Source organism: Saimiri boliviensis, chromosome X (assembly GCF_048565385.1).
Source record: "Saimiri boliviensis isolate mSaiBol1 chromosome X, mSaiBol1.pri, whole genome shotgun sequence".
In the NCBI taxonomy this organism is placed as follows: Eukaryota; Metazoa; Chordata; class Mammalia; order Primates; family Cebidae; genus Saimiri; species Saimiri boliviensis.
The window spans coordinates 26,677,485-26,689,682 of NC_133470.1; the positions used below are offsets into that span (position 1 = coordinate 26,677,485).

Below are 12,198 nucleotides of genomic sequence, written 5' to 3' on the forward strand. Positions count from 1 at the left end.
ATGTATTCCTTTCACATAAATTATATTAACTCCCTATGAAATGAGGCATGACTTAAATAAGCATTTTTATGGTAAAAAGTTCAATAATTTTAAAAATTAAAATGCTCTGACTAAAGTCTCCAAATCATGTGTACTATATACATTCTTTTGTGTCATAAATGTCCATGATAAAAGAAAACAAACAAAACAAGACATCAGCAGCACCACCAGCAGCAATAAACTTTCCATCCAAAGGGACTGCTTGGTTTGAAACTTTATGCAGCTCTCAGATAGCCAGATTTTCTTTGCTAAAAACATTCAATACAATGTTTAGGAAGTGTTGTCCTTAACAGACAACACCATTTGCTAATATTAATTTGGAAAATTCTATGTGGTGGCTGAGACCCTACAGTATTCCAGTCTTTGGAAGCTTTTCTGGAAGAGTGAGTGTTCCTTCTCTCTTATATGGGAGTATATGGAATCCTCTAATCTCCAAAGCCACTAGACTTCTATCCTGACCCTTATTTCCTGACCTAACTGTAGCATGGACCCTTTTCTTAACTCTGGAGTGCTGGACTTTATCTTTTCTGCCTTTCACTGGTGGCTTGGTTTAGTTTCCTGGTAACTGCATTTCTTCCTGACTATATTCAGAATCTTCTCAGAGGAGGCAATCATTCCATTCTTTCCTTGTGACACCTAATTCTCCATCTCCTTACCCAAAGAGCCTCCTTTATGTGTCATTTTCCCTTCGAAACTGTCTTTTCTTTCTTAGAAAACTCTGTGTTTCTATTTTAGGAAAAGCTGGGTAACATAAGAACATGACATATTAAGAAGCAGATGGTAAATTGATTAGACATAAGACGCTTCATATTTGTGTTCTCTGTCCTATTTTCCACTTTTTCTTCAGAAAGTAGTCATGAGTTTGTGTTCATAGCTGTTTTTCACTTTACATATCAAGAACCAATGTTTAGGAAACAAATAATTGTAAGTGGTTATATTGAGTTGTATATCAAAGGATATTTAATTTTTATAGGTTAAATTTATAATATGAATTGCTACGGTATAATTTTGAAAAAAATTATCATTTTTAGTCATTACAAATATTTATTAATGGCCACAGTAGGGAACAAAGATTATGAACCTCATATAGGATACATTTTTTGAACTTCCAAGGAATACACCATATCTCTTTAAGTCAGTATGTCTTTCCCTCCTTAGGTATTGATACACCTACAACTGTAATGACATGTGGCATTTATAATTTGGTAAAAATAATTAAAGTTCATTTTTGTGAACAACTTATTTTTTAACCAATTAGAGTGTACTTAAGATATGTTCTATAATTACATCACCCTAAGATATTTACAATCTGATAAATGCTATTTTTCATGAGGAAGAGTGATAGAATTAGAGGCACAGTCTAGCTAATTTAGTTATAGCCATGGAATGAAACATATATGCCTGCCATTTATCTCACATAGCTCATTGAAAAGAAGGATGAGAAAAGCTGATCCAGAGTAGAGCATCCAGAGAAAAGCATCATCTATAAATTGAGAATTAGTTCTCAAACAATAACTTTGAATCAGCAGAAATCCAGTATTTGCTAAAAGCTATACATGAAGAAGTAAAGTAGTTGATCTCCTCAACTCCAGTCTCTGCTTATTTTTATAATAAAAAGTCAAATGCTTGCTTTGTTCTAAAATTAATATACATATACACACGTATACACATACACATATGAAATAGAACATGAACGTGTGGGTTATATCAGAGCAAGTGATCATCTAAAACTAGATTCTAGTTAATATTTCAATAAATATGGACTAAAAATCTATGTGGTCACAAAATATTGATACAGCTGTAAATAAATTAAGTATAAATCCTTCTAAAATATACAGTCAATGGTGCAGACAGGCATTAAATAAATTATCATGTACTCACCAAAATAATAAATACTTATCGTTACTGAATTTCTGATGTTCTTGCAAAAACAATTTGGAAAACAACTGTATGTATGAATTTACTACTGTATATGGTTGTCACCCTTAAAAATATAATTTAATGGCTTCTTGGCCTTTGGGCTAAGATCAAGTGTAGTATCTGTTCCTATCCATTTAAAAGACAATCTACCATAATACCTGAGGAAGAACATATATTTTATAATAACATAAATATAATACATGTTCTCAAATAAAAATTAAGGCTTCTAACAAGTGATTTTACTTTTAGGCATGTAACTTCAAAAATATAAAAAAATGGAGGCTGGGTGTGATGGCCCAAGCCTATAATCCCAGTGTTTTGGGAGGCCAAGGTGGGAAGATCACTTGAGGCCAGGAGTTTGAGACCAGCCTAGGTAACATAGTGAGACCCCATCTCTACCAATTTTATTTTATTGTATTTTAAGCTCTCAGGTGCATGTGCACATCTTATAGGGTTGTTGCATAGATGCACACATGCCATGGTGGTTTGTTAGCTGGGTGTGGTGGTTCACACCTGTAGTCCTAGCTATTTGGGAGGCTGAGGCAGGCAGATCACTTGAACCCAGGAGTTTGAGGTTGTTGTGAGGTATGATCACACAGCTGCACTCTACCCTGGACAACATAGTGAGACCTTGTCTCTCAAAAAAACATGAAAAGATGTAACTACCTATATGTGTATCTATCTATCTATCTATCTATCATATATGTATCATATATAGCATATTTAATATATAATAGATATATCATATATATATTAGGTCCCACAGATATAAAATACTTCAATGCACTTTTATTGTAATAAGTACTGCTGGATTTAGATATCAAAAATATTACAGTATTAAGACTTGATAAACATGAGAAAGTTAACTGAGGGAATTCATCAAATCCACTTCCTTAAATAGGTAAGATTCTCCTTCAATGGTACTAATTCCTTTGAGAATACCTGAGTGAAAGGAGATGAGCATTCATGTATTATTTGAATATTGAATCAGTGCTTTCCTGAGTAACCTTGGTGATACGGTCCTCTCACATCTTAGAGTATTTTATATCCCCAGGTTTCTACGTTACTTGCAATTTTTCCTCCAATTGCTTTAGAAATGATATAGAGGAGTATTAATAAATTTATCACCTTATAAAATTAATCACTCTAAAACTGAGTCATTTTTTCTTTTATCTATTTGTAAGTAAAAGAACTGAAAAACAAGCAGTTAGCTTTACCCCATGGTCTCAAACATGAGTTAAAAGACGTAATCAAAACTATCAATGTATCCAATATGTTTTTCCTTAGCATCATTAATCTATTCCCTGTAAGGTTGTAGTTTATAAAATGAGACTGTAAAGAGAGAGATACCTTGTCTAAGTCAAAGTGTGAGCTTTATGACATAGTAGACTAGATTGATAAAATTAACTGAAATCAGATAATTCCAGGTAGATTGGCTTAACATGTCCAAAACATTCTGTGTAAGTTAAATGACTGGTAAGTAAAATGGTGGGACTCATGAAAGTTAATTTAATTATTGGTCAAAAATATATAAAATAATTTCAATACTGTTACTACCTCACTCGAGTAGGTGTTTCTCAGAGGCACTTGCTTCATTGTTTGTCATCATTCCTAATAAACATGTACTTGAGTTCATGTCATCTAAAAATAAATGGCATACCCTACAGAGACTTGGAAAACTGATGTAGGCATACACTCACCCAACATTTAATGACCTGAATCCATCTCAATGATTTACTTTTCTATTCAAATAACCAGTTTGGAATTTGATTTACTGAAACTAACTTTTGTGGTATCATTTCAACAAAGGACAGCCTTTTGTGTGACAACCTATAATATTTAGCTACTAAAAGACCTACCATATTTCTCTCCCACTGATAATTATTTGTTATCTAATGTCACTTATAGACTTCATGTAAATCAAATAAGTGTTTCTGGCTCTGCATGGTGTAAGGATGATTAAAAACTTGTCAAGCTGTCAGAAGAATAAGGCCATTTCCCAGCATGGAATGACGTTATTTATTCCAGGCCCAATGATTGGTACCAAAACCAACCCTTAATAATAATATTCATGACCTGGGGGTGGGAGGGGAGAAATTGTGTAGAATTAGTCTTATCACAATTCTAAGGCATTAGAATTTTCAACAATGCTGAAAGAATTGTGTAACTTTAAGGAAATGTATAAGAAGGTAGCTAAATTATCACTGAACTCACTGAAGTTAGTGAACACTATGAAGGGCTAATCATGTATGGCTTCTCAAAATCATTTAGCACTGCCGCTGACTGTACTCTTGAGATGCTGTACCTACCTCCCTCTCTGGTTTTTAACTTTTGCTCTATTTCTTTGCTGTCTCTTTGGCTGGTTCTTTGTATTTTGTACCTCCATTAAATATTTGAATCCTGTAATTTGTCTTGCATTATCTTGCTTTTCATTTTACTTACAGTTCTAGAAAATTCTACTCCTTCAAGTGTGTTTACTGTTTTTCGTATATTCTTTAGGCAAGACCTATTTCTTGACCTTCAGGCCCGTATCAACACAACGGGAGAAATCTCCCACTGATAACTCAAGTTCATCCTGCATAAATTGATCTCATTATTTATCATTCAAAACTGGCTTTTCGTAATGTGTGGCTCCAAAATTCTTACAGTCATGTAGCAAAATTCCATTAAAATCTGATTTGTGAACTGAAATACTACTCAAAACTCGATTCTGGATCTTCTTTCCCCATTACCCTAGCTCATGTTCCCATTACCTATCCATTATCACCATTCTAAAAGACTCCCTGCCTGAATTCTTGCAAATGTATAATTCAGCTTCCCAAGCATGTTTTTTAATACACAGATCCAACTAGCTGCTACAACCTTCAACAGTACAAGACTGCCTAAAGTCCAATCTTATTAACTTGGCATACGTATCCTTTGTGGTCGTATGTTGAGCCTCCTTTCCAGCCTCCTTTAGCATGGTCATCTTTGTGCTCTAAGTTTCAACTATACTATACTACAAAGACATAGCAAAATATTTACACCTGTGTGCATGAGCATGCTATGTATGTGCATGGACACGTGTTTTACACAATTCTCACTGCTTATAAAACATACTGCATCAGCTATCAATTGTTACATAACAAATTAGCACAAATTTAATGGCCTAAAACAATATACATTTATTATCTCACAATTTCTGTAGGTTAGAAACCTGGGCATGGCCATCCTGGGTCCTTTGCTTCAGAATGTCTCATAGGCTGCAATAAAGGTGTCAGTCAGTACTACAGTCTCATCTTAAGTTTCAGCTGGGGAAGGATCTGCTTCTGTATTTACTCAGTGGTTGTTAGCAGAATTTAATTTCTCAAGGCCTTAATTCCTAACAAGTTGTTGGCCAGAGGCCTCTTTCAATTCCTTACTACAAGAGCTTCTCTGTAGGCAGCTGCCTCACAATTATGGAAGCTGCTTCATCAAAGTCAACAGTGGAGAGGGTCTTTTAGCAAGAAGAAATTCATAATCTTAGGCAACCTAATCACTAAAATGATGTCCCATCATCTTTGCCATATTTTTTTGGATAGAAGCAAGCTATTAGGTTTAGCCCACTCCAAAAAAAAAATGGAATTACACAAAGATGCAACTACTAGGAGGTTGGGATTATGAGGAGCCATTTTAGAATCTACCATACCCACCAACCCCACCTTCCCTTACCCCCATCCACCTGACCATACGTGCTCAAATCATTGAAGACTTCCATCACTTATCAAGACTTAAGTTTTTCAGTTTTTCCCAACAAACGCACACTGAAGTTGGTTACTCCTTTCTTCCTACTCCCAATACACCTCTAATATTATTTTCCAATTACTGTTCACATAGTTTTCTCTCCCACCAATACTTTGAGAACAAAAAATGTAGTGTATTATTTTCTACCCTCTGGTAAGAGTATCAGTCCAAAGAAAGTGCTCATTAAATGTTGAATAATAATTGTTTAAAGTAAATAAAACCACTGATATTAAATACATAAAATTATCTGGAAACAGGTAATTCCCCAGGAATAATTGACAGCAAATGATGTGTTTAACATCTGAATGTATCATTTATTTTAGTTAGTTAGAGTACAAATGGTAGTCTTCTGTGAGTGACATCACAAAATGACAGATTTGGATCTCTCTATTATTTTTAAATTCTTTCAAATAAGAAACAACTATAAAATGAAATGCTATGTGGATAATATAGTATAATGGTTATGATCACAGGCTTTGGCATGAGTCAATAGGATCAAATCCCACTTCTACCTCTTATCAACTGTATGGTTTGGGGCAAGTTACTTTAACTCTCTGTTTTTTTCTTTACTGGTCTGTGAAATGGGGTCTAAAATTGGACCTACCTCATAGGACTGTTGTAAAGATTAAACACAATTATTTGCTGAAAGCAATTAATAAAGACCTAGTGTATATTTGACTCTCAGCAAAATACCAATCATTATTATCTCTCAATGTACTGAAGTAGAAAGATGTCTATTATATGTAACTTGGATAGATGTATATAAGTTGTTAATTATCTTTAATATATACATAGATATATACACTTAGTTCATCTGTATGTTTATATATGGGAAAATTGGGAAGTATACACAGATTTTTAACAATTATTTCCAGGAATTAGGGAAGTGGTGAGGGTGGATAACTTTATTTTTTATTTTCAGACTATTGTATTGTTTGAATTATTCTAAATAAGTATATATCACTTTTTATTTTTATAATTATTATTTTTTGAGGTAGAGTTTTGCTCTTATTACCCAGGCTGGAATACAGTGAGGCAATCTCAGCTCACTGCAACCTCTGCCTCCTGGGTTCAAACGATTCTTGTGCCTCAGCCTCCCAAGTAGCTGAGATTACAGGTGCCCACCACCATGCCTGGGTAATTTTTATATTTTTATTAGAGACAGGGTTTCACCATGTTGGCCAGGCTGGTCTCAAACTCCTGTCCTCAGGTGATCCATTCACTTCAGCCTCCCAAAGTGCTGGGATTACAGGCGTGAGCCATCATGCCCAGCCACATATATCACTTTTATAATCTGTTATGAATTGGATATATTCTCCCAAAAGGATATGTTGAAATCCTAACCCCAAGTGCGTACCTCAGAATGTTACTTTATTTGGAAATAAGGACATTAGAGATATAATTAGTTAAGGTGAGGTTATGTTGGTGTAGAGTGGGTCCTTAATTCAATATGATTAGTGTCCTTATAAGAAGAGGCACCCGGACACACAGGAGAGAACATCACTGGATAATGGAACCAGTGATTGGGTGCTGCAGCTGCAAGCCAAGGAATGCCAAGGATTGCTGACAGAGCACCAGAAGCTAAGAAGAGGCAAGGAAAGATTCCCCTACCTGTATCAAAGGGAATCATGGTTCTGTCAACACTTTGATTTTAGATTCCTAACCTCCAGAACTCTGAGACAATACATTTTTCTGTTGTTTTAAGCCACTTAGTTTGTGGTTCTTTGCTACAGCAGCCCTAGAAAACTAACAGCCGAAATAAATAAATTAATATTTTTAAGTATATTAAAAAAAGAGAGAAAAGGCAGGCAGGTGCACAGCTTATAAAATTATACTCTCTTGGTGAAAATATAAATTTTCTCTCATTTATTTCACAAATGTCAAGTATTTGCCACTATTCCTAAGGAATAGAAAAAAAAAAACTTTGTGTCACATTGTTCTGAAGTAGTTACTGCTAGTTATTGAGGGAGAAAACCACCAATGTTTCCCCTTGTGCTAATGCAAAGGTTAAACAGCCTGAGAATTACCTGCACCATGGAAATGTATTCTGGGGTTAATAGGAACAAAGTGTCCATCTTTTAGTTATTTTAACAACTAAACCCTAGAGACCAGAGATAAACTAAAGGAGAGTAAAGAAATATAATTACATTGGACAGTAATGTCATGAAGAGTTAATTAGGCTTCAGTGAGTCGTAACTTATTTTGAAGATGTGGCATTTTAGAAAGCCACCTAGCTTCATTCATATTACCCTCACACATTAAAGGTGTAATTGTTGTCATTATCGTTTTAATCAGTACCGTAATTTAATGGTTATACATGTGGTTGTTGTAAGGTCTTTTAAGCTATTGGGATTTCGATATTTGACATATAGCTTGAAAAAATAATTATGACATTTCACAGATTTGAGATTGCCCTTTGCGGTTAATGACAACATTGCCTTTTCAAAGTGGTTATTATTGATAATACAGATACTCAAGTGCCCTACAGAGCTGCCTTCATCTGTACCGTATTTCTTTTTCTTGGAGATCACTGGGATTATGTAATTAGACCAACACTGCTACCATATTTATGCAGTATGTAATGTATGGTAGATATATTGCAAAATACCAAAGGAAAATACTTGTAGTTATTTCTACTTGGAAAGCAATATTGTTACTAAAAATTATGGCAGAAATAATATTTTATTAACTGTAGGCCTTGATTTTCTTGATTGCAAATGCTAGGTACCATATTATGCACACAGCTTGAAATATATATGGCACACTGAATAAAAAGCTGACTTTCCTAAAATATAAAATGATTGAGTAATTTGATGATCACATTTAAATATTTTCAAAAAGGGTTTTCTACCCAGCAGTAGAATAATTGATAGATAATTACAAAAGAGGCTATGCCAAAATTATTGCTAGGCCCTTTATATTCAGCACAATGGTCTTTATATAGTGTTTGGTGAGAAAGCCATCATTTCCCTTGGGGTAATGGCCAGTTATTTTACCACCACAACAACTTAAATGACTCTGTTTCTAGATTTCTAGTTAGGGGTACTTCTTACATCTTGAAAATGGGGCAAAGCATAAATTTCAAAGATGAAGAATTACTTGATTGTCTTCACTCTTAGTACATGGGGTAAGTTTCAGCTTACAAACCTCGCCTCTCCTCTGAAACTAGGAAGGAAGGACCAAGTGTCACAATACAGCAGCAACGCTTAACCAGTCTGCAAATCATTGCAAAGTGGGGAGTGGATAGGCCTCCAAATCAGTGCCTCTGATTTGATTGGTCCGGATATGGGGTGTGACAATTTCTTATAAGGCTCTCAAGGTGATTCTAATATGCATCCAGGCTGAGAACCACTTCATTAGTGAATATTAGATCCGTTTTCAAAATACAGTCTGTTTAACATTGATGAACTCTGTCAATGTCAATATCCTGGTTGTGATATTGCAGTATGGTTTTGCAAGAGGTTACCTTTGGAAAAAATTGGGCAAAGGGTACGTGGAATAGACTCTATTATCTCTTACAACTGCATGCAATTCTACAATTATTTCAAAATAAAAGTTTAACTGATTTTTTTAATAGTCTGCTAGTGAACTCCATTAAACTTGTGACTCTTCAAAATGCAGATTTTTGGATCCCATCACAGATTTAGCAAATCAGAATACCTGTGGGTGTGTGCTGGAATCTACATTTATAAACAAGCTCATGAGGTAACTTTGCTGAAACATCGATTTGGGTACTTATATGTTTAGGTTTTGAGTAATACTGGGCACCTGGACAGTCCTGGGTAAGTGAGAATTAGACAAACTGGCACACTAAGTTCCCTGCCCTATTCAGTATTCTCCTGCTATTTCTGTTACACTTGTCTCAAAAAATAGGGTTTTGTATACCAAGGTGTTATAATGATACTAAGGCAAACCAATGCATAAAAATAATGTGTAACGAATTAGTCAATCATTCATTCAACAATTTTTATTGAGTACCTATTATGTGCCAGATACTGTTCTAAGCATTGCTTTCAAGAGTGAGTGTAAGAATAACATTTGTAAGCCTATCGCCTCAGGCATTCTGATAGTACATGGATTTCTTATTTAAGCTTCACAACCACCCTGATGTAGGTTCTTTTATTCTCCCCTTTTTGCAGAAGAAAACACTGAAACAAGTTGTTTTATGTACATTGCTAAGGATCTAGAAGTAAAAATTAGAATCTGAAATCAGATTTCAGAGACTGTTTCTTTATGGTGAAATATACATAACATAAAGTTTACCTTTTTAATTATTTGAAGTGTACAGTTCAGTGACATTAAATACCTTCACAAGCTGTGCAGCTGTCACCACCGTCAGTCTCTAAAACTTCTCCATCTTCCCAAAGAGAAATCCAGTACCCATTACACAATATTGGGGGCTGTTTTTATTATACAATATATGACACTCTCCCCCCCCCACACACACAAAAATCTTTAGTTGTAGAACTTCACACAAAAGGTAAAGAAAACAATTTGGGAGAAAAGCCCCTTGTCGCCATTTCTTCAATCACATGATATATTCTAGAAAAGCTCCTGTGCGTAAGATCAGCCTTGATCCGGCTGTATTTTAATTGAATCTAAAACAAGTAATTATCAGCACTATTGTATAGTGATAAAAAACCCAGCTGTAGAACCAAGCAGCTCGGTTTGAAAGCCATGGTGATTACTTGTTAGCTGAGTAACACTGAGTAAATAACTTAACCCATTTGTGCTCCAGTTACTTCTCATTTGTGAAACAGACACTAATAAGACATACTAATAGTGCCAAATGGAATCTTTAGTATGAATATTGAATCAGTAATGTATGTGAAACACTTAGAACGTCTCCCGGCGTTTCTTCAGTCTACCCACCCAATCTCACTCACACACAGTCAAAAGTTATTTATTATTTCCCCAATTGTCAATTTTGTGTACGTAATTTTCCCACATCTTTATCACTGATTGTTAGTTTTATATAGTTCAGTAGCAAACACAATATGTAACCTGAATTTATTTTTATCATAATTATTTCAAAAAAATTAGAGTTATATATTCTCAACTGTACGTCTCCAGTATTTCACTTGAAAAGTTTTTCAGGCACTGAATTCATTCTTGAGAATAGAGTAGCATTCCTCTCTCTGTAATATTTGAGCAGAAAGGACATGGCTTCCATGAAGGCTTGTTTCTGTTTTTCTTCTGTTTATTAGAAAATACACTGTTGATAGCAAATTTGTGAGCAATCTAAATATATAATTAATTAGAGGAACAAATTGAAATTGCCCAAATCTCTCACAGCTTTGAACAAAAGGACTTTTCAAATGGTCAAAACAATTACTTAGAATTTAAGCATTCATTTAAATGCAAGACAGGGTGCAGTAGAGATACAAAAGAGAAACCAAGCTCCCATGATATTATAAATGCTAACCCTGCTCCTTAAGCAAATGAAAGTCTCTTTCTGTTGTCAGTAGCCGTCTTCTAGGACAAATAGTTTGGTATTTTATAAAAGGGAGAAAAACTTATCAAAAACATTCCATGAAATATTCCATGAAATATACCTCTTTTGAAAAAGTACGCCTTGAATTTGAGTTAAAGAATTCTTTAGAACCCAAACTGCTGAGATGATTTATCTGCAGAAAAGAAAAATACTGTTCAAGAAGCATATTTGAAGAATATGTCATTGCAAATCAAAGATTCTTTTAAAAATAAGCCTCAAAGGCGGGGGAGAGAGAGAGATAATTAAAGTCATAGGTAATTTAAGTTTGAAAATGAACATTCATTCACTACTTTGTTATATTGTAATATGGTGGCAAATAAAACAAAGCAATAATTTTGTCTGATTTTCTTCATTGTCTAAGAAATGGAAACGTTTATGAAGCTCAGCAACTGAGATGAATTTTGCTTTGATGGTAATTATGTAACAGAGTAGCAGGGGTTTCACTTCCAGATAAAGATGGGCAATGAAGGTCAATTTCTAACCTGTCTTTTTGAATATTCAGTGCCAGCACAATTTAATTGGGATCAGGTAGTTGCTCACAAGGCTACACTGAGCCCACTATCATCCCTCAGTGTCGCTCCTACACACCTAGTTATCCTGATGTTGTTTGTCAAAAACTGTCACAAAGGAGTGCGTCTCACTGAGAAAAATAACCTGTATGCCATTGCTCAGAGCTTCAAGACCATACTCTGAAGTGATAAGAAAAATATTTTTTTTGAGCAAAACTGTCTTGATTCTGAACTGATTAAATTGGTCCATCATGGTAATATAAGGGAATATTTTAATGAAATAAATCATTTATGGTAGTTCAGTGGTATTTGCTTGCCTAGCTCTTGTGTGATAGTATCAAGTGTACCTCTTACCTTCTTTTGGCATTGAAGGATATTATATTAGTCTTGAATATCTTTTGCAAAATATTATGAATTATGCAAATAATGAATGTAAACATTGTTTTAAGAACTACAGTATTGTGAATTTTATTT

General features: G+C 34.5%; 1 protein-coding gene and 1 pseudogene across 1 annotated transcript in view; both read left to right on the forward strand.

Moving 5' to 3' along the window:
* Positions 1-12,198, forward strand: part of IL1RAPL1 (interleukin 1 receptor accessory protein like 1) — a 1,349,174-nt gene that overhangs the window by 1,102,970 nt on the left and 234,006 nt on the right. The window lies entirely within an intron of this gene.
* On the forward strand, positions 2,041-2,161 carry LOC120366732 (U2 spliceosomal RNA; annotated as a pseudogene).